The sequence below is a fragment of the Excalfactoria chinensis genome, chromosome 12, assembly GCF_039878825.1.
Source record: "Excalfactoria chinensis isolate bCotChi1 chromosome 12, bCotChi1.hap2, whole genome shotgun sequence".
Taxonomy (NCBI): Eukaryota; Metazoa; Chordata; class Aves; order Galliformes; family Phasianidae; genus Excalfactoria; species Excalfactoria chinensis.
The window spans coordinates 1,803,109-1,826,726 of NC_092836.1; the positions used below are offsets into that span (position 1 = coordinate 1,803,109).

General features: G+C 45.5%; 1 long non-coding RNA gene across 1 annotated transcript; it reads left to right on the forward strand.

Moving 5' to 3' along the window:
• Nucleotides 1–12,190: 12,190 nt before the first annotated feature.
• Nucleotides 12,191–21,659, forward strand: LOC140257967 (uncharacterized). Its single transcript, XR_011905147.1, has 3 exons — nt 12,191–12,284; nt 19,640–19,760; nt 21,560–21,659. It is a non-coding gene; the product is annotated as an uncharacterized lncRNA (long non-coding RNA).
• Nucleotides 21,660–23,618: the final 1,959 nt, after the last annotated feature.

Here is a 23,618-nt window from a genome sequence, read left to right on the forward strand (position 1 = left end):
GGACGTTTATTCAGTGCAGGGAAAGCACGCTTACTGTGTGCATCTGCTGAACAGTAAGTCTTGACCAACCACCCAACAAATGAGATCCCTGTGCTTTTTGCATGCCTTCTGCTGCAGAAAGTCTGTACGTCTTTGAGCATTGTTTCTGTTTTCTCAATCTATCAAATGCTGTGCCTTGTGGCATTCTCCAGTTTCCCTTTTCTCCATATCTGTCACCATGAGCACTTACGATAAGTTGCTAGCAACGAGTCCATTGTGTCCTGAGATGCCAGAGTGGTCTTCATTGTTTTACATGTACTAAAGCAGTTTCTTAGTGGCACTGTGGAAATCTTTTCATTTTATTCTCAGATTTAAGGTGATAGAGGATGAATTTCAGCTCAAAGCAACATTTTTCTTTACTTGTGCATTCGTTCCTGAAAAGAATGATACTTAGAGGAATCACCCCTTTGAGTGTGCTGAGCAAGATCTTTATCTCCTGAAACAGCAAAAACTTGCCTTTGGTCTTCACTAAGTCTCTGTATCCATTTTGGACCATGTCAGTGTATATCAGTACTGTGAAGTAATAGCAAATGTGACTGACTGAAGCGTAGAGAAAGCTACAATGGGCATTTCTCATTTTGACAGCTGTCCTTGACATCACGTTCATCAGTTTTCTCTATGTCTGAGTAATTCCTCTAGTAGAAATCATGTAGAGCCCTCTTTCCTGAGCAGCAGAAGATCTGGGTTTCCATCTGCACAGGTTTATTTTCCTTCCTTGCTGTAAAAGGAATATGCACTCAAGCAGAATTTGAAGTCGGTGGCAGGAAATAAGGCAGCCAGACCACATGAAGTCGACTGGGGGAACTATAAAGGTGCGAGCAATGGATAGAATAGTAATGAGGGAATTAGATAAAGGATGGGGAATATGTAGTGCCATCAAGAGCAAAAGATAAGGAAAACAAAATGTCCAGCGAATGTCCCGGCAACAGTTTCCCAGCAACAATAAATTCTGCTTGTGATAGGACAGGCTGAGAAAAAGCTGGGGCCTGATGGCTTTCCAATCCCTGCCAAAACCACGCGGCCAGCGGTACCACTGCATAATGTACAGTGCAATGTGTAAAACTCTCATAGGTATGCATGACTTTGATGCGGCAGCTACTGCCAAGAAAATTATTCGGAGAGAGAGAAGTTGACAGACAGTGCTGATGATCTGTGCTGCAGCTCTTTGAAGAGGTACCCGTCTGCTGTAACAATTAATTTGACTTCCAGTTCGGCTGGAAACGCTGACAAAGAAGCCATATTGAGAGATGGGCAGTTTGAGGGGTAGGTTTTCTGTACAGAAGTGGTGTTGGCCTCCTGCTGTTGTCTGTTACCAAGAAACTGGAATGGGATGCCTTGTTGCCATGTGGATCAGTTTGTCAATGTAATGGGGCCTTACTGATTAAAGTAAATGGGAATTTCCCGTGGATGAGCATCTGTATGGCAATAAAGAGTATCAAACAAAAGAAGGCTTGCATGTTTTTTGAAGTGAAGGAGAAATGAAGTTCATGCAGGTACAGCGAGATGTTCTGCTGGTCTAAGGTGAGGATGCAGCAAGTGGTTGGATGTCCCAGACTAGGTGAGCTACCCTGAGAAACGGTCCGGCAGGTCATGCTGCTTCCACAGCAGGTTTTGGGGGAGATTGAAACGCCTTCTCTCTGTCTTGCAGCATACTTAAATGGAAGTTCACTGCCCTCCTGGGCACCTGGATTTGGTAACCAAACCCCCAGAGGTGAGGAAGGAGTCAGCGGGCAGACCCACATGGGCAGCACTGGTGGGTTACATGCAGGTAAAGCACTACATGTAACAAAAAGATTGTAATTTAAAGCAGCAGAATTATGTTTTCCTTTGTTCTTATAGCGATTTCAATTCCAAGTATGCAGTTGTGTTGTTTTTTTTCTCTTCTCCAAATCTGTAATCAGCAGTTGCCAGAAATGAGAAATGGATTGGTTTTTCAGCTCTGCTGTGCTCCAGGTCAGCTTGATAACAGAGGAAATGGCAGACTAATGACAGTTTAACACCAATTAACAGACCACTTTATAATAAATTAGCATTCTGAGTCTGTTGAATTGATAATTACAATAATTAACTCTGAGCTTGCATGCGCTTCTGAACAGAAATTTGGTACCTTTTGTTTATGCAGAAGAAGCAAATGCAGAGCAGACATGGATGGTGTCAAGTACTACAGTCACTCACGATCAAAAGTTTATTACATCTGGGCTTGCTCTTGATATGCGCTTTGCAGGTGACACCCTCCCAGGTGGAAGTGACCATAGAAATGACTATTTCCATTTTAGCTAAGCACAGCTGTGTGCAGAGCCTGAGGTTTCACACCGTTCCTGTAGTTCAAGTAAGCTGCAAAAGGCATTTATTTGTTCTGCAGGACAGTTCTTCTCATTATTGCTTTCGGATCCCTGCTTTCAAACTGATGGATTTTCTACATATTCGGGTTGTATCTTCAATGGTTGGTACTCATAAGCTGAAGTGAGATTTTTAAATATGTGCTTTCCTTTTGAGGGAACAAACGGAGAGAAATGTTTTGCAAAAAGCAGCTCCATTCTGATGCTTTTGAATTTGAATTAGCCACAATTGCAGCTTGATCATGTCCCCTGCGTTCCTTGGGAGAGCTCCCTTTGCTCTTGCATCCCTGAAATCCGAGTGCTGCTGCCACAGTGTTGGTTTTTTTTGGTAGATGGTTTATGGGCAGCTGATGGCATTGAGATGTGACTGAAATTATGTGTTTTCCCTGGGGATAGGATGCAGAGCATGGAGAGGTCAGTAGGACAGTGACTTGCTGGTGCTTGTGACAGGTAACCAGGTCTCTAGCCATGTTGTGGTGATGGGTTCGTGGTTGCAAGATCTCCGTTGTAATTGTTGGGTTACTGTTGACTTTGTACATCTCATTTAGCTTTATCGACCTCTTCTCTTAAACACTGTGAAATCTAATGTACAGGGCCTCAGGTTGTGCCGGGGTTGGATATTAGGAGCTGTTTGTTCTCTGTAAAAGCTGTCAGGCATTGGCACGGGCTGCTCAGGGAGTGATGGGGTCACCATCCCTGGGGGCATTCCAGAACTGCAGGGGTGTGCACTGAGGGCCATGGGCAGTAGGCATGGCAGGAGTGGGGTGGGTTTGGGGTCCATTCCCAAGCTTAGAGAATCTATGATTCTAAGGGGATCTTTATTTATGGTCATTTCTTAAGTCTGTGGGTAGGGCAAACACAGCAGGGGGACTAAGCCAACACAGCCCAGTTTTCAGCCCTGCACAGATTATCCAAATAAAGCACTTGTTGCAGGCAATCCCAGAGAGCAGCGTCCCAAATCCCACTTCCCCTGCTCGTGCTATCCGGTGTAGTGAAGGAGCCTGGCCTGGCAGTGGGGAAAGAGACATTTAAGAGCAATCTGGATTTTTATACTAGAAGTGTATTGTTTGGATGGTATGGATGGATTGTTTTTGTCATGCTGTGCTGTACCAGGATAATTGGATGTGTGCAGGGCATGGTGACAAGCCGGGTGACAGTGGGTTTGTCAAGGAGCTAAACAAGGAGCCGGAAGGCATGGGCTGCTGCTAAAAGCTGTCAGCATCTCCCTTTACCCCAGCAGAGCTCACGTCCCCGTTCTTGACATTTCAGACAATTGCACACGCAGTGCACATTGCTGTTCTCATCTTGTTTGAAAACAATCTACTGGAACAATAATGAGGCAAAATGATAAACATAAGTGGCATTAATGATACTGCGGTTGTAAATAGCAAAAAGCCTTGACTTTTCTCTGTAATGGCTCACTGGGGTTTGAGCATTAGGAAGGACGATGCTGGGAGCTGCACTGGCTGCAGGAATTGGTGCAGGGGAGAGCAGGTGGGCTGTGCTGTGCAGCGGCTGGTGGTGGGAAGAAGCCCCCATTGCTGAGCCTTGTGTTTCCAGATCACAAAGATGCTCAGGATCTCTAAAACCTACGGGTGGGAGTTTGTAAATCCACGAATCCCTCTGGAAAAATTGCTTGTTTGACCATCTTGGCAGAAAAAGAAAGATGAGAAAGGTTGTGTGCTAATGGACTGAAGTGCAGTGACGTGGATATAGGGAGCCCTCAGAGAGCCCATGTCACAGGGCTGAAGGCAGTGCTGGGCTAAATCAGCTGGGGAGGGAGTTGTTGGCAGGAAAAGGAGTAATTAGTAAAGTTGACAAGGGGTCCAAAATTCCTCAATCAAGAAGGGCTGCTGATGCAAAACCTCTGCCTTGTTCAGAAAATTATAGATTTGTTTTCCTTCAATATTAGAACTGTTGTCTTAGCATTACTAAAGAGCAACGTTTTCTTTTTTTCCCTCTTCCTGCCTATTACAGGGCACTCGCTTTCATCGCTCTTCTACACAAGGCAAACACTGCTCATCCACTTCAAATATAAATAAGTGCTGCAGTGCACCCTGTGGGTGTGAAACAGATGTTTGAGAGCACAGCTGTGCGACACTCCCATTTTTAGTCCATCTCAGCTTTTTATTCCAATCTCTCTCCACAGTTGCATTAAAAACAGCCCTGTCCCCACCGTGCTCCCCCAGCCCCTCCTTTGCCCACCTGGGCCAGATCCCCAGGTTGGGAGAAGCAGAGGCAGCAGAGCCCAACTCTTACAAGTCATATTTGTGTGCTATAGAGCGAATATTGCAATCGTTCAGTGTTTGCTTTCTGCTGAGTGCAAAAGGAGGATCCGGCTTTCAGGCCTCTCGGAGGGTCCTTGGCTGTGATCGAGAGCCTGCAGGCAGGGCTGTGTTTCTAACAAACGTCTTCATCATACTTAACATTCAGTAGAGTAAAAGGAGAATAATGAGCACTGCAGCTATCCCAGGTTAGTAATTACCACCGTCATTATTAATTTTCCAGAGCAATCCCATCAAATGAGTCATTATTATCTCAATTCCTTAGCCAGGACTGATTGATTCTTTCTCCCTGTTGTGCCTAATTTCATGTAATGTCTGAGAATAATATAGGACCATGGAGCCAGTGTAATTCTAGCACAGAATAATTCTAAATAACCAAATCCCTTGCCTACAGCATTTTTAGATCTGATGCTTTATACTTCTTAATTGAAATAAATACTCTCATTCAAAAAAACCTCACGTTAGATTAAAGATGGTTATAATTACGCCAGAGGAAGAAAAATGATATCAGAAGTGATTCATTTTAGCGTATGTTCCATAAACATATCCGTCACTGTCCTTCATTCAGACCTTCCACTCTAACTTCTTGTCTCTACTCAGCAATGCTGTGCTGAGTGAGGTGAGCCCATCCACCAGTGCCAGGATGTGGGGCTGAGCACCCCGCTCCCACCTGGCCCATATAGGGCAGGAACCTTGAATACTCCAGTGTATCCCAGTATTCAGCTCCTGCCACGTCCCTCTCGCCATCAAAGTCACCAGAATTCAGACTGATGATGAGGATTTACATCAGCCTGGATCTGGTCCGGGTGTACAAGTGTGACATCTGTGTTGGCTCCTACCAGTGTGTTGCAGCAGCAGTGTGGAATAATCTGGAGTGGGTGTTGATGATCTTCCTCGTTTCACAGTATTCATCTTAGCGTGCCACAGTGAATTGAAATGGAAAACTGTTTTCTGGGAGAGAATATCTTGTCAGCATCTGGTCGCGTGGGTCTGTCTTGGGTGAGATGCTGAATGTTTGCTACAAGAAATGATGGCATCTACAAGAAGGACATTGAGGTGCATGTCCAGAGAGAGACAACGGAGCTGTGCAGGGTCTGGAACGCAGTCCTATGGACAGCAGCTGAGGGAGATGGGGTACTTCAGTCTGGAGGAGCTCAGTGCAAACCTCGTCACTCCCTACAGCTGCCTGAGGGGAGGTGATGGTGAGGGGGGTCGGCCTCTGCTCCTGGGTAACAGCGCAATAGGACAGGAGGGGATGGCCTCATGTTGCACTTGGGGGGCAGGGGGGTGGGTAATGTTGGATGTAGGAAGCATCTATTCTCCAAAAGAGATTTCAGTATCTTGACTGTGGCACATTTGTGTATTTCTGTGGGTCCCTTCTTGAGGCAGTTCTGCATTAGTCTGTTACTACTGAATTAAGAAATATACATTTTTATAGTGTGTGAAAGCAGAATTTCATTGTGCGCTTAGAACTTTTCTTAGCCCTGTATTTAAGTACAACAGGAGTGTGTGCTGCAGGATGCCCTCCTGTGCTGCCTTCTCAGAAATATTTCTCCTGTAAATTCCTGATTTTTTTCTGACTTTTTTCCCTTCCATAATTACGCAGCCAGCAAGAAGCAGCTCAGGTGGTAGATTCACATACTAACTTATCTTAATTGTGGTAAATAAGAGTATCCTGTTTACGGTGCTTATCACTCAACACATGTACTAGGTTTGGGAGGCTGAAGCTAAGGCAAAGCAAACCTGGAGTGAATCCCAGGGTCCTCCCGGGCACATGGAGTGCTCAGTGCAGTCCTCAGGAGGTGAGCACAAGTTGGGAAGGCTGTTCTGGCCCAGAATAGGAGCTGAGTTCTGCCTCAGGCCAAATGTGTGAACAGTGAATCTGAAGTCAGAGAGGAGAAGGTCTGCGGAGAGGAAATGTTTGTAGATACAGCAGGGCAGGGGTTGGAGCAAAGTGGTCATTTGAGAGAAAAAAGAAAAAAAGGAGTCGATATTACCAGAAAATCTGAATGTAAGTTAAAGTAAATCCAACTTCTATGTAAGAATATAACCAAGCTTGGAGATATCTCCATGTTTTCATAATACATGTTGCTATATGACAGCTGTTATATGCTGCCCCTGGCCCTGTTTAATATAAATCATAACAAGTGTATATCCTAAAATGCATTATTGTCTTTTTATGGCGACGCAGGGCTGCTGTTCCTTCCCGTTGTGATTAATTTTTTTAATGGCTCCCCCTAGAACCTGAAAAATAATTAAAACTAATGAATACTCTGGTGGGATCAGGGCGCTGCATCCCTTCATGCTTCCTCGATCTGATCAAACCCAGACACGGAGCGCTGGCACTGCCGCCTTGTGCTGCGCTCCCAACCACCTCCTGAAAGCACACGGTGGCTCTGGGGAAGGTTGTGATTGAGAGCTCTCTTTGTTTTGTGATGGTGCTCAGAGGGTAGAATTAAAATCAGGTGAAGTAGCAATGCTTGTTTCTTAGCGCAGCCTTTGTAACAAATTAACCCAACGGATGCAAGATTTCGAGATGGAGGGATCTACTAATTTATTTGTTTTACTGTTCTCACCACTCCTGGCTTTGAGATTATATGTATTCCATATAGTAGGACTGGCTGGACTACTTCAGGCAAGCCTTGCTGGCCAGGGCTGCCCCACGCCTGGTTAACTGTCTTAAGCGTGATACCACCCCTTTCTCTTCTATGCCTTATTTTGACTCATTTCTGATATAAGAGTCTTAGCAGTTTAACTTAACTTGCTCTGCAAGGAAAAGCCTAGGAAATGGCTTTTTCTGTTCCAAAGATATTAGAGTTTAAATAATTTCAAAAATACGTGCATAAAAAAGTAATTGAAATCAATGCCGTGATACCTCTAGGTGGCCAGTTCCGACTGTACTCCTTATTGAAGCAACAACAAACAACCTAGAAAAACCCCACACTGATACCCCTAAAGTTAACATTTTCTGTACTAGGCTTACAGTGGGCCTCCATCCTGTATAGTTATACAGTATCATGAGCTAAAGTGAACCAAATCTAAACTGTTGTGGCATATAAAAACAGCAAACAAAGGAAGGCAGCTTTTTTCCCTAACCCCCCGAGATTTATTCTGACAGTTTGCAACTAGATGAAATGGATAATGGAAGTCCCTTGTCACAATAACTCAGTTTAAATGTATTGTCAGATTAATAGACTCAGTTATCCACTCTTCCAAGGAGAAAAACGACTTGTGGTTTCAAATCATGCCCTCTCTTGTAGCATCCAATCAAATTAACTGAGCAGTCCAAATTTAGACTCCCAGCAGAAGCCAGGCTCTCTATGCACTGAGCCATAAAAATGAGTTTATCTCTCTGTTTTTAGTGCTGGCCAAATTACTTCCACTAGCCACAGCAGCACCTCTTGGTGGTCATGCAGCTGGTAACCTCGTCTCATGGAGCCGTGCGGTGTCCCTATACCTCCTGTCCTTCCCATCAGCTCTATGGGCTCCTGAGCTTCTGGCTGAACTGCTGCTTAAACAGGGGATAAAAGCTACTCTTACAGGGCTGCAGGGATGTGTTTTCTGCTGCCTTAAAGTGATGCGGGGGAGCGATGCTGCACAGCTGGTGGGAGGTTGGCTCGTGGTGTTGCTGTGGACGTGTTAAGGTGTTCTGTAGGATTTACCATGGCCAGCTCCCCAAAATGCCTACACACGGCTCTCTCCTTGTCACAGAATCACTAAGGTGGGAAAAGACCTGTAAGATCATTGAGTCCAACTGTCCTTCTGATCCAAGGGAGGATGTACACCGTGTCTTGACCATTCCCTAAATAACCCCATGCAATAATTTCCCCTTCAATCCAAGGCAGCTGGTTCGCTCTGTGCTGTACCAGCTAGGCAATGAGGGCAGCCCCTTATGGGCTGCAGCCACAGCTCTCCCTGCCATCGGCCATCAGAGCTGTGGATTCGCAGCAGGTTGGTCAGGGTTTGGGGTGAACATACTCTGTTCTGCACACCGTCAGAAAATAAATCACATGCAGTGTGTGTGTGTGTGTGTGTGTGAGAAGCAGTGCCATTTATCGGTGCATCTGCGATGAATTCTCCCAGTTTACAGCTGGAGACAGGCAAATTGTTGGCTTTAAAGCTGCAAGTTCCTCTGATCTGCAGTTGCTGTCTGGGAGATCTTTTGATCTGACAAAGCATTTGCGGAGCACTGTACGGCTCCTTCGTCAGCCTCTCGGGTGGAATCCTGCTGTCATGCTGAGACATAGGGCAAGTGAATGGGCAATTTTGAAGCTTAAACCTCTTGGAGCTGGAGATGCTCTTAGGCAGCAGTTCACCTGCCCCGGCTTCTGGCTCTGCTTGCTGCTTCTTGTGAGTTGGTGCGATAGCTCAGATTTCCTCTGCAGACAGTCACCAAGTTTACTTGCTAGAATCTCATCCTGTTCTCTTAATTAGGCATTTTCATGCAATGAACCATATGGAAGTCAATGAAAGAAGTGTTGATGTGCAGCACGGGTGGTGATTGATAAAGCTGGCAGATGGGTGGATGGATGGCTTTGAAGACTAGATTTTCAGTTAGATTCGTTTTGAAACTAAGTAAATAAGATGAAAAGAACTCAGAGACAGGGAGGATGTACAGCAGGGCTCTTTCCCTGCACTGCCAACAATTGTTCAGGTCGATGGCCCCCCTGCAAACAGCTTAAATTTTTTAATTGCATGGAATCCTCTGGGTTGGAAGGGACCTTAAAGTCCATTCAGTTCTAACCCCTGTGATGGGCAGGATACCTCCCATAGACCATGCTGCCCAGGACCCCATCCATGGCCTCGGGCACATCTAGGGATGGGGCATCAGTGCTTCTCTGGGCTGCAGTGCTGTGGTCTCACCACCCTCTGAGCCAATGAAAACTGTCAATCTTCATTTCTAGTTGTGTTATTTGTTTTTTTTTTCTATTTCCCATATCTCCTTTTTGTTCTGCTTCTTATGGAACTTCCACCTTCCATTTCACTTTTACTTTGCACATCTCCATTGTCTTCCCATTTTCTTCAGAACACAGATAATTCTATTTGGGACTTTTCCCAACAGAGTAATGGAGAGTTGTCATTGTGATGTGGTCTGTGATCTGAATTCCTGCATGCAATTCTGTACAGGTTGATTTAGGAAAGCAACTGAAGGGCATACATTCAAAAACAGGTTTGGTTTTGAGTGCTGTTCCATGCAGAGTTTCTAGCAGTCCTTCTTTGTTGTTCTGTCATCTTGCAAAACTTCCCCAAGAACCAGTATTTCCCAGGAACACCTGGAAGCTTTCTCCATGCAGCTGCATGAGAACTGAGCACAGACAGCAAAGGCACCATTTGTATGACCCTTTCCTGGCTGGCAAAACTGCTGAGCACAGCATAACCCCAAGGCATGCTGGAGCTCTTTAAACTGTAGCCATGAAATGTGAGAAAAGCCCAATGAAGCAAAAGCTCCTGTCCTTTCATTTTTGCTCTTAACATGTAAAAATAGTAGAAGTGCCCACTGCCTGCTGAGCTCGTTAAAAAAATCTTTTTATTTTCATAAATCACTGCAGTAGAATCTGAATTATTTACATGGCAAACTTGAGGCTACATTGATCTCCCCTCTCCCATTGCTCGGAGCCCATTTCTGCATTGGTTTTGGAGCAGTTTCCCTCCTGCCTTGTGTTGGGGCCACCTGGGCTCCCTGGGCAGGTCCCACCTTGGCAGCTGTGGGGCAGCTGCAAACTTCAAAAGCTGCCCAGAGCACCGGCCCTCTGCAGCCTCTTCTGACGCTAAATTATGCATCAGCACACAGCAGATCAAACACCTCCATATCATGCGCTTGTGGGTCTTTGGTAAAGCAATAAGAACCTCAGCATATCCTTGGTGATACGTGGGGTTGCTCTGCACACTGGAGAGTAATGGTGTCGGGGCTTGGGGGTGTGCGTGTAATTTTCTTGAGCGAAGCACTTCAATCAAAGCTTCATTGTACTGTAAACCCAATTAAGTTCAGTCTCTGCCAAGTCAGCTCAGCTGTCTGCAGGAATGTATGTACAGCTATGAATAATTGCTACACCCGCTTTTCTTTCCATCTAAGAAACACCACGAGGCTTTTGCTACCACCAGATAAACCCTCCGCGTGTGTCTCTGAGGTTCCAGCTGAAGACGTCTGCTCAGAAATGGTAAATGTGTTTGAATAGCGTTCTGTGTGTGCAGAGGCTCAATATGAAACATGCACTTTCTTTGCTTTGGAGCAGAAGGTCTCTGAAGCCAAACCCTGCACTCCTTGTAGCCATCAGGGTGCTGCCGTTAGCTCTGAGGGAGCAGGAATGAGCACTTACATGGCATCATGACGGGCTGCTGCAGAATGAGCCCATTACTGCAGGAAAACACCAACAGAGCATCCTCTGTGTCATGCAAGAGGAAAGGGTAGGAAATGAAATGCTGTTACAATGTGTGAGGAAAATGGGTCACCTACTTTGTGCGAGGAAGCACACGGGATGCTTACAGTGTGTTTCGATGTGCAGTGCCTGGTTTGGAGCAGCTGGGATGTGGTTTTGTAGTTAGGATGATGCCATGTGGGATCACCAGGTTTGTTGGTGGCAGTAGGAAGGCAGGGAGATGCTTCCAGGGCTTCTCCCACCACTGAGATGGGCACCATGGATCCTCTGGCTTTGGCCAGCTGGCAAATACAGGATTGTCATGGTTTTATGATTTTTTGATACTGGTTATTCCACATCCTAACATCATGCAGTGCACTGGGAGTTAAGGAGTTAATTCTCCAGTTCAGTGGACTGTTGATATTTCTGGGTTATCCTGGTTGGACAAGGATATATTTCCTAGGATGAGCTGTGTTGATATATTCATCTGACTTAAACAGATCACACCTTGCCTACCTGCACTGGGTTCTACCTTAAACGTTTACTCGCCTTTCCCCCATGCGGGTGCAATATCCCCATTCTTCCCTCTATCTATATATAGAGGTTGCTGGGGGTGGTGAATCACCTGCCTAACTCCAGCCCAGAGTTCCCTTCTCATTTGTGAAAATGGATCATGATTTCTTTTACCATCCCTTGAGGACGGTCGTATTCCAGTGACAGTTTGAAGAGTCGATGTTTGTTTTCTTGCAAAGCATTTTATTTTACTTTTAATTTTCCTTCAAGCCCAAGGCTCAGAAAGCAGCACTGTGCTCCATGTTGGCTATTGGCTATTGGCTGTCAAACAGAGCTTTGGTGCTTCAAGGTAAAGGTGAGATGCTCTGCAAGATTTGAAAGCATCCCGATTTTAATTATTGAAGAGTTAAATGATGTGGCTTCACACTGACACACACATATAGGCAGCCTTTTTTTTCCCCCCTCAGATGTGGTGTTATATAAAGCAGCGTGACATTATTTCATTTGTCTTTTTGTGATACCCACCAAAGTAATATGTTTGCACAAAGACTGAAAGAATTAGCTATGAAAATATTTGCAGTGCTGCAGGGGAGGGATATGATTGTAACTGATTTGATTGCAGCAGGTACAGAACTGAGTGCCTGGTGTGACACCGATGAACAGAGCTGCACAAAGCAGGAGTGACGGTGTGGTTCCCACAGCAGATCTCAGTGCCACGCTGCTCCTCACGGCTCCAGCTTCCCTTCTCCTGGGTGAGTGACGATGCGTCTGCTGTTCTCTGCACGCAGTCATCTGTCAACAACAGCTTTCTCAATTACTCCTGGTGTGTGTGTGGGGGTGGCGTGGAGGAGCAGATGATCCCTGATAATAGTACATCATCAACAGGGGGAGGTTTCATTTTTCTCTAAATAGAAACGATGTCTGAATAGTTGCGAGTCTCCCAGACACTGTGAGATCTGGAGGGGAATTCAGACCTTGGTTTTTTTTCTGTGGGGCTGTCTGAAAGCACACGTACATCTCACTTCTTCTGCAAAATGCCGTGTGTGCTGCTGACTGCTGCTGCAGTGTCTGGCTGTGAACTCACATACGTAGGGCCCAAGAAGACCAGGGGGTCCTCCAGTGACTCTTCCAAGTATCCAAGTAGTGTGGAGCCCTCAAACAAAAGCCGTGGGAGGAGTTTCAGTTGATGGAAGACCTGTCCCAGGCAGCTCTTACTCAGTGGTTGTTACTGGTAGGGGTGAGTTGGGTCTTGGTGTTGGCATCCAAGTAGGGTGATTTATCCAGGAAAAAAAGCCAGGAGGTGTATTAAGCTTGATGGTTGCTGTGTAAAGTGCCGTTACATGAGGGATTTTCTGCTTGGTGTAGATGCAAGTTGTTTAGGCTGGAAGAGGAGTGTCAGCCTTCCCCAGCCATCCATAGAGAGTGACAAAAATTGTTAGAGAAGAGTGGGGGGGGATGAGGAGGCAGATGAGTGGCTGTGCTTCTCCTCACCTGCTTCATCAGTAACCGCTTTGGTACACTCATTACCCAAGGATGTTACCACAAACTGTGTTGTGTCATGGGTGGTTGTGCCGTTGACTGAAACATCAGTGACAGTGTGGAAGGGAGGCAGGTTAGGGACAACTTCAGAGGTTGTTAATGAACTCGCTCAGTTGATAGAGTCTTCCCAGCAAAGAAAAACAAAGGGATTTTGTCTTTTTCAGTCTTTATACTCCCAGCGATGTTACTGTTATTGATTGGGCACTAGAGAAGTTTAACTCCCATTTATTTTAATTTCTGGATGATGGCAAAGCCTCTGTCTGTAAAATGCGTCCGTGGCCAAGGGAGGTGCTGCTCAGAGCTGCAGGAGTCGCTATACAGAGGCAGTACTCACCTGGGGGTGGCCCTGCTCTGGAAAGCCCAAGGGCAGCACTCTGTCTTGCTGAGCATTTGCTTGAGGCCTTTCACTTATTTCCTGCTTTCATGTCACTGTTTGGGATGCGGACCCGACACTCAGCTCTTACAGCCCTTAGCTTGGAGCTGAGCTCAAGCTGGGCTTTGTGATACCTGTGTTGAAAGGAGATGGGAAGCAGTGTGATGCACATGGCAGCAGAAACTGGTACACTTATCTGCACGTTTGTAAAGGGAGAGCTCTGCAGTGGCAGCTATTTTAGAAGAATATATATATGTGTGTGTGTGTGTGTGTATATATATATATATGTATGTATGTATGTATTGCTTTAAGTGCAATTAGGGAGATTCAGCTGAAGGTTCCATATGAGCTCGTTAGAGCACGACAGGTGCAACTGATCCTCCCAGCAAAGTGCTGCAGTTTGCTAAATGCGTAGAGGCTGCAGAACCGTGTGTCAGAGCTGGAGTATTCTGGGATGGGGGAGCAGATGGGCACCCCCAAGGAATCCCAGGAACTCCCACAGATGGATTTAGCACCACAATATATAGAATATTCTTGCTTCTAGTCCAATGAAGGGCAGTGTTCTCATGCAGGGGGAGAGCAGCACATGCAGCCATACATTAGTGTAGAGGAGTTCTGGCAACTGGTTTGAAAGCTGTAGGCCTAAGTGTGGGTTTTTCAGTTCATTTGAAAGTTTAAGCATGTGCTGCGGTTTCTGTATTCACTGCAAATGCTATGGAGGGACTGTGCAGGATGCAAAACCTCTGCACGCAGCTCCAGGCTTTGCAACACCCACAGTACTCCTGCGAGGCACAGCTTAAAAATGTTGCACCCTATAAATGAAAATACTGTGAGACTGTGTAAGTCCGTGGGACTGCACCTGTTGTACCAGGAGGTTGGATGGGGTATTGAGTTGTGCAGGACCTGCCCACCCAGCTGTGCCATCCCCAAACCCTGCAGGGTTTGTAGGGATTCAAGGAGATGGGACAGCTGAGTTCAGCAGCTCTGCTTCCTGCGCCACGCCGCTCTGCTGCAGCTTAGAGTCGATTAATTGTGTGAATCCTATTTGTAGCTCATGTTCCTCCTTATATAATCCTCATTTGTTTCAAATGAGCAGAGAGTGTGCCCCTGAGATTCTAAACATACTTTGTTATTAAAGTTTAACCAGAAATTGTTACCTGCAGGAGCTAAACTTAGACCTGATGTAAAGTCAGCTGAAGAGGTGCTGCTACATCTCCTACCAGGTGTTAAGTAACACAGTGCCTTAAAGAGGGGCAGGGAAGGTGACTGCGCAGCACTATGAACATTAGTGGTAATGATTTATTCTATTTACTTCTTCAATAGGCAGAAGCAGATTAAAACCTCAATAGGAGCTGTTAATTGGGTGATTGCACAGCAACTGGCGCTTGCTTTTGTTCTATGCTCCCCACAATGCTGTGTGCTGCTGGGGACAGCTGGGAGCAGCGCATGGTGCACCCCAACATACAGCACTGCAGAGACATGAGGGAAATGCAAGGACCAAATGTAGGGTATGGTCCTGTTGCACTGATATACATTAGTGCTGCCTCTGCCACCCAAAATAACAGCAGCCTTGTGTTAGCGAGGTGCTTAAAGGCTTGCAGTGGAATATTGGGCTCATCTGTGAGCTCTGCCATTCCTCTCGCAGATTTGCAGTTCATCTTGCAAGGATATTCCCGTGCAGCCTGAAACATGAGATTGGTTAAGGTGCTGAGGATGTTAATGATCCAAAGTGAATAGTGCTCAGCTGTTCTAATAGGTACGTGGCTAGAGAGTGCAAGCACAGAAGGGCAGCAGTCACTTTGCAGCTCAGGAGCAGTGACTTTCATCATCGCTGTGGCTGTGGCGTGCCCCTCTGAAATCAATGAAAGCCAATTCTGCCTCGGTGTGATAGATTGCTTGGAGATCTCGGTGGGATTTTTTCTCCAAAATGTGATGTGAATTGGATATGGTGTTACAAATCACAATAGCCCTGGCCCCAGCAGGTGCTCACATCCTCGCGTATTTCTGTGGCACTGTGGGAGCACTAGGAAGGGGAGAGGGAGATGAGAGAGGACAGGAAGGCTCTGTGGCAGTGTTTGGTGCAGGGCTGGGTGCAGTGCAGTGGACCTGAGTGAGGTCTGGGAAGGAGCTTTGTTTGGGGAGGTTTGGGGGATCTGCCTTAGCAAGGCACTGCCCATTCTGCCTCTGGTCCTACAGAAAGCTGGCTGGATGTGCACAGTTGCCAACTCCCTGCCACCGTGAGCACAAATTGCTAAGGTGATTTAAATTGCAGGAGTAGACTGGGAGACAGGATGCACATTCCCTCTAAGGTATACCAGGATATTTATCAATTCCTCGCCATTAGAAAGCAAACAGATTCAGAGGTAAAGATGAAAAGCGAAAAGCCCATGAAGATCAGATGAGAGGATGGAAATTACCGCTCAGGTAACCCAGCTACCTTCATGCTGTCACCATGGAGATCCCCCCATCCCCGCTCTGTGCATGCAAAGTGCTGAGAAACACTGCTTTCAATAATTGGCATCATATTTCTCCGGGTATATTAAGCTTGCCTTGGAATAAGGCTCATCAGGCTCCAAATGATTTTGGATAGCTAGCTTTAATAGATCAGATCAGATGGTTCAGCACTGTGGTTTCTGATGATGCGCTGTGTTTCCATGCAGTGTGCAGGCAGGGGGTGGGCACAGCTGGGGGGCACCGTGGGGCTGCTGGGTGAGCAGGGGTACAACGATCCGCTGCTCCTCTCTCTGCATTCCGTGTGCTTTCAGATTTCTGTGCTCTGATCTGGATTTTCCTGGATTTCAGACTGCAGAAAGAAAAATGCCATTGCAGCTCAGTACCCGCTCAGCAGGCTGCTGCAGAACCAGCTGGAATTCTTATTGTGTTATTTTTGTAGGTCAGTATGTATGGGCTCAAACAAGTATTTTGCACAGGGAAGGTGGTTAAGGTGTTCAGATTGCTGCTCTGATCTGCCTCCAGTGCCCGATGTGGGTGAACCCAGCTGTGTGCTCCCTCCTGCTCTGCTTACTGCAGCTTTGGGGTCACAGCAGATCGCTGTCATTTTTCAGGTTGTGTCTTGTAAATGAATGGCAACGTTTGTGTTTGATGCTCTTGTATCCCTAAAACAATTTAGTCTGATGGTGATTATTAGCAGTCTCATTAAGAACAGTTTAGCTAAAAATCAAGACGCAGAGACTGCATCAAAGCCACACAAATCCAGATAATGCTCAGTTTCTAATTCCACTTCTATGCTTAGAAATAAATCCTCAGAGCATCAATTACTGTATCTGTTGTAAAGCAATTACGGCCGGCCTCCACCGCTCTGCTTTACATCGTAGCTTAATGATTACTTTCACTTTAAATATGAGGTGCGGGTTTTACAGAGCCTCCAGAACAACACAAAGCAGACACCAACAACAAAATAAGCGCCCACAAAAGCAGAAATTGCTTTCATTTGTAATCAGGTTGATTAGACTCACGTATAATCATACGCAGCAGGTGGGAAGATTAACATAGCACTAATTCCTAGCGGTCATTACTGCAAGGAAATTTAATCTGCAGAGTATGCAAGGATTGCAGTTGTGTGCTGGCAAGGCTCGTTTATGAGAGAGCAAAAACAACACAACTTTAAGTGCTGGGATCCAGCGTGGCTCAGAATGATGTCGGCCTGCTGGCAATGCACACAAACCTGGGATCTTGTGTTTAATTGGAAAGTAAATTCTTATCGATCACGGCCACTTAACAACTGCATCCGGAATCCATGCCTGTTCCTGGTTACGTTTGTGGGAACACAGTCTGAGTTGAGCTTGCTGATGTTTTGTCCCTGCAGGGTATCTATTAGTGCACAGCACTAATGGAGTCATTTCTCATATTTGGATCAATTCAGAATAATTCTGCTGAAGTGTAAGAAGTTATGCTGGCTTTATGTGAAAATAAAATGTGACGGTGGCGGCTGAGACCCAGAGTTGGGCAAAGCTGAAAACTACTGAGGTTCCCACATCCAAATTCAGTGCCTGAGCTTCCGTCATGTGGGCACTTGCCACTATGTCCCAACTTGAGGTTAAGAAAGATGGACAGGAGCTTCGTGGGATCCAGAACTCCAGGGAAGAGTGAGCAGGAGGACGTCAAGGGACTGCCACCAGCACAGATAACCAAATTAACTGGGGAGCTAACAGGCAAGTTACTACATCGATAGGCACAGTAATAAATGGCAATGAATCACTGGAGATCTGTTGCTTTAATGATGCTGTTATAAAAATGATGGCCCTGAGCTATTTCAGTCCACGTATACTGAATTTTGGCTGATGCTTATCAGTTTATGTGCAAGAAAATTTATGGCATGCAACCTAAATGAAACAGTCCTTGGACAAGAAGAAATGGATTGCAGGTGCAAACAAGCATGAAATGAAAATCTACTAATGAGTTTCCATTAGTAGCTAAATACATAATCGAATAATTTTAGCCAACATAGAGCAATGAAAAAATCAATTTATTCATCATAAGTACTACTATATAGATTGATATGGATTGATGCTCTTGTATATCTAAAACTGGTTTCGTTAAGTGAAACTTGAGCTTTGGATTCAATTAAAACAGCTAATAGCAGCAGAACATGAGTTGGCTTTTACTGAATATGAATGGAAACTATTTTCTTTGGAAACCCTGAATAACTCATGACTCATTCTACCTTATGTTAATACAGAGTATTTCTATATCAAAGCTACAGACTTACATATTTCAGAATGATGAACTAACATTGGCAAACCTGAATTTACGTAGGGATGTCCATTAACATAAGCAATAGTATCCTCAGTCTTCTTCTTTTTGCCTTAAATAACATCTGACCTGACTGTTGTCATCTTATACTATAACAGCTATGGGAAATGTTGCTCTATTGCAGCTCACACACAGACAAACTGAGTTTCCAGGCATTGGAAGTGTCCACAAGGACCCTTTTTGTTCCTCATCAGTAGCAGAAGCCACACTGGCAAGGAGGTGTCAGTTTAGTGAGGTGATTGAGAACAGCAAAATGTTCGCATTCTGAAATGCTAAGAAGCCCTCAGGGCCTGTTTTTTTCCTCCCTTGAAGAGGAATTTTAAATGGGGTAGACTTGGAGATTGATATTAATGTCAACATTTCAAGGCTCGGTAGTTTATGAATCAATGTATGCATATTATTTCCTAAACCTGAAGTCAAAGGGAACAATAATAATAGAGAAGAAGCAAACCAAAAGCTTTCACCAACGTTTTGGAGCAGATAACTAGATTGGTGAGTCATTATTATTAGGTTTTAAGAACAGCATCCCTGATTGATGTCAGGGGGATCTCAGATTGGAAGTATCTGTCCAGCTGGGGCAGGCTGGGACATTATTTCTCAGTGGGTCTTAAAAATGGAATTCAAAATTTATACCAAATGCATCAGCTGAAAAACAAATGAACTTATTTGGGCTTGTAGTAATTCTAGAGAAGCTTTCAACAAATGCATGCATGTAGATCTCATTTTAGTATGACAGTATATCCCACTGTAACCATTCCTGTGAATACATCCCATCAAGCTTCAGCAAAAACTCAGGATGGAAACGTGCAGCACAAGTGGGGAGGAGGTTGGTGCACCCCGAGCTAATGGCCATATCAATGCCTGCTGCTCAGCCAGCAGCGAGCAGCAGCAAGCAGCAGCGAGCAGCACCTCGCTGAGTCCAATGGGCTGCCAGCCTGAGCTCACACAGCACTTTGCATTTGATGGGGTCCCTAAAAAATTTACGAGTTTGTCAAACTGAAATGCCATCCGCTCGCTGCTGAAGGCAGCTTCATTTGTACATAAGGCACAGAGCTCTGCGAGCAGCAGTTCAACACCGGGTGATGAGTAACATGCTGGGGAGAGTCTGAAGGGGAACCTGGGCAGGTGCAGTGTGGTGATCTAACCTGACACGATGTGGGAAGGCTGTGGGAGTTCTTACAATCTGATTGCTGAAAAATACAACATGGCATCTCCCGTGTATTCCATATCTCAGGTGTGGGTTTCTTCTGAAAGCAGATCCTTTAGCTTTAGGCAGCTGTCAGATCCGAGGGCTGTAAGGCAGCAGGAGAAAAATCTTTTCACCCTTTAAAAAATAAATAGATAAAAAAAAAATGCATGGGAAGTGAGTAACTGCTCCATTTCCAGTACTAGAAGACTTACTGCCCTTATCCTTTATCACAGCACTGCCTCAGAGTACAGCTTCATCGGGAGATGCTGGTGGGGTGAGAACATGGAGCTGCAGCAGGTGCAGGGCTGCATGATGCCTCCATCACCATCTCTACCCTCCCTCACCACAGCTGAGGTAAGGGCTGACAAACAAGAGACCAGGAACCAAAAGAGTAAGTATTGTGGTTCCCAGCTCAGTTTGGTCACAGTGTTGGAAATGTCCACACAGCATTTCCAGCTCTGCCTTGAAGAGCCAGATAAAGTATATCCCATCTTCCTCCTAAACTTCAAATGAGAAACAAGTACATTTTTTGCAGCTCTATGCAGCCACTGCCATAACCCTGTGTATCAGTTGGCATCTTTTACCTCTCACTGGCTAGAAGTCTCACATTTTCATTGCCCTGAATCACCAGATGCATTCATCAAACACAACAAATGCCTCCAGAAACACTAACTCACTCCTGTTGATCTCAGCGGGTTACATAACCATTGTCACACTGACAATGAATTTGGAACTATCTGTGTTGCAGACTCAAATACTTAAGCTTTCTATCAGGGCTGGGAAACGGCAGAAGGAAAACTAAATCTTAAATTAAATTTTAGAGTTCTTCAGTTTCTCAGAAATTTGATAGACGTGCACTTTTGGGAGGATTTCTGATCTGTTTGTAGGGGGAAGGTGTGGGGTTTTTTTATACCAGCAGGGATGATTCATGGACTGAAAGATATATTTTTTCTAAGATGTAATGCTATATCTTCACAAGTAGGAAAATGTGAAAGTGAAAAATGACCTCTCAGCCTTCCTGAGGAGCTGCCAGTGCCTTAGATTGGCTGTATGTAGGCCTGATCCTTCTGTGCCCCAGGATGCCCAAACCTGCTGCTGGTGGCATTGCAGGGGGCTGAGGCAGCAGCCATCCTTCTCAGCCTCCAGGAGAAGACCAGAAGGCAGTTGAACATCCCTGCCCTGCTCTGACAGGAGCTCACACCTGGAAAGCATTGGCAGGAAAGCAGTGAAGTCATTGCAGGTCAAACGCTGAGTGTTGCTTAAAAAGGGAAATTCGGACTATGGACACGTGGACAAATTGCCCTAAGGAACCCATTTATCAACTGATGTGTGAGAACCGCTTCTAATCTGCAGGGAGAACCAGCCCATGCAAGGTAACTTGATAGCTTTAATTAAAAGGATTCTTCACTTCTTTCTTTGGAGCTGGCCAAAGTCAATGAAGTGGCAATGCCTCACGTAACCCCATGTCTTATGCAAGAACACAGGCAGTAAACACAGAGATCCTGGTTCTGGTCACAGCACAGCTGCTTCTGCCCTTACAGAGCAGGACCCCCATGGCCACAATATTTGAACAGATGTTTTAAAATAAGTTCCAGGAAGGACACATGAATGTGAATGTTTCCTTCTCAAAGTCTATCGCTTATATTTTAATGTTGTGTTTGTGCATAGGATTGTACCATAGACACCTAGAAGGTGTTTGCTCTCGGTCCATACATGAATCTTGCATTTTTTGAAGTATATTTAACATACATGAAAACACAGATATTGTCTCAAAACCAATGCGTTTGCTGCTGCGCAGTCATACAGCACTTTGTCAGGTTTCTGCTGCATGCCATTCATTTTTAGGTCAGTTTAGAAAGGAGACTTGCCTGGGATATTTCTCTGAGCTTTGGCCACCCAGTCCCCATTCCAGCTGAGCGTGGGCTTTTGCTGTAGAAAGGTGCTGATTTAGCAAGAATGCAAAACGTGTGCTGACATCGGTGGGAGATGTGCATCTGGGATGATTAAAGACCAGACCCAACAGTATTAGCCTGGGATCTGGTAAATCTCTTTGCTGTGCAACTGCACCTTTTTAATAAGGGACAGCTTAAGGTTACGTACCCCAATCCTGCTGATCAGCTGCACTGTGATTGTCCACATTCTTCTCTCAGCAGCTGCCCGGTGTGACCTCGGAGCCACAAGGGACAGGCAGGAAGGCGGCTCCTCACCTTGCTGCTCCTTATGCCAGCTGCGCAGGGCTTTCTCATGTACTGCAGTAAGTTCACTTCCATCACTGCTTTTTTCCCAAATATCATCCGATTTCCGTCACTGATAAATACAGTATGGTTCAAAAGCATTTATTTCTATGACAAGCTACTTTCCAAAAATGCCCAAACTTCAGGCCTCTTATGGCAACTGACAGTAAAAATTCAGCTTGTGCGAACTCATGCTGTTTAGCAAACATACCCAAATAGTGAGGAAACAGCACAGAACCACCAGAGGAGGATGCACAAAGATATGAGTGAGCTGGCTTCTGTGCAGCCCTCTGCTGTCCCCAGGGTGTTAACAGCACCTGGATTAAAATACTTGAAATGTTGGTGTGTGCTGAGGAGCCTCTTGGGCAGCTCTGCCTCCTTCCTGAATGCTGGCAGTGGCTCAGGAACAGCAGACGAGGACTGTCTGTGCACAGAGGCTGCTCTATACCTGCTGGGATGCAGTGACCTGCTTCGTCAGCAGGTTTTGTGTGGAGAGTATTTTGGAAGGAGAGGGAAAAATGCTTTGTGCAGTTAAAATATTAAAAAGGACGAGGGATGGTAGAATGTAAATAACAAAATGGCCTGATCTGCTTTCTCTGCTTGGAAGAGGTCCACAGCACAGATGCAGCTGAGTGCTTTGTCCTTTGAATGGCTTGGTCCTGTGCCCTTGCAGCAGCTCCAACATGGCACTGCTGGGCTTTCACATTGCCCCTCTCAATTTGTCCAAATGAAGATATTTTGGAAAATAATGCTGCTTTCCTCGAGGCTGAGAAGGGACTGAGTCCATGGAAGCACTCTTGGAGGTCCCCAGGTGTTCTCTGGTGCTGCCCAGGAGGAGCACTGATGCTGTGTGTCAGGCAGCAGCTGTCATGTTGAAGGCCCACACAGCCCCCCATTACAGCACGAAGTAGGATCCATTATATTTTGGTGATTTCCACAAGCAAACCTCTTAACCTCTTCCGTTTCAGCAGCCATCCAACCCTGATGCAGTTTTCGAGTGAGACTGTCATTAATGTCATGGTGCGTATAAATCAGTTTTCTACAGCTGCAGTTAACAAGGCTGCCTTCACTTCGATGGCCCAAATGATGTGTCTGCAGCAGGCCTGCTGAACTCTCTCAGATGCAGTAAGTGTGCTTTCAACTTAATGTACGCCTATAACATTGTTTTCAGTACAGTCGAATCTGGATGCTAAGAAGGCAGCTACATATTTGGCGTCTAACTTGCTCTGTTAAGCAAAGTATTTGCTTTTAAAATTAAGAATGCTAACATTTTGTTGTATGAAATGCTCTTACTTATTGCTTTGACTTTTTTTCCATGGGACTTTTATCACTGGTCAGCGCACAATCCAAGCCCATCAGCCTCAGTACAAAGCAGCCTGCCTTTAAATGATATGATTTTTAAATCAAAACCACTGACCAGCCAGAGTTAAAGTTATAGTTTCAGCCCTGTGAATACTTAAGGCGTCGCTACCTCTGCCGTGGAAGCATTAATTTCAGCACAGCAAAGTTGTTTTCATTGACTGATCCCGACTTTCTGCCATTTGTCGCTCCGTTCCGCTGCTGCCAGAAGGAATCTTTCCTCCTCCACGAAGACGCCACATCAGACATTCACTGCACAGCCCAATTTGCTTGAAGTTTGGTGCTTAGTGGTAGATGAGAAGCTGAGAAATGCAGAGAAACGGCGCATTGTGCGTAAGATGGTGCGTTCATGGAGAATTACATCTCTTCCATAGAGAGCCCAGCTGCCTTGACACACGACAGCAAAGTAAGCACTTGTCTGCTTTTATTCTTGGTTGGCAATTTATGTTGTTCTGATTGATACCTGCACCAAGCACGCTGGCTCTGACCCAGCACAGTACTTGCTTTACTTCAAACCCACACGTAATGTCATTGACTGGAAAGTGGTCTTCACCTTCCCATAAATTTAATCTCCCATTCCCGTCAACCAGTCTGAAAGTTCTCCAATGGGTTTTTAACT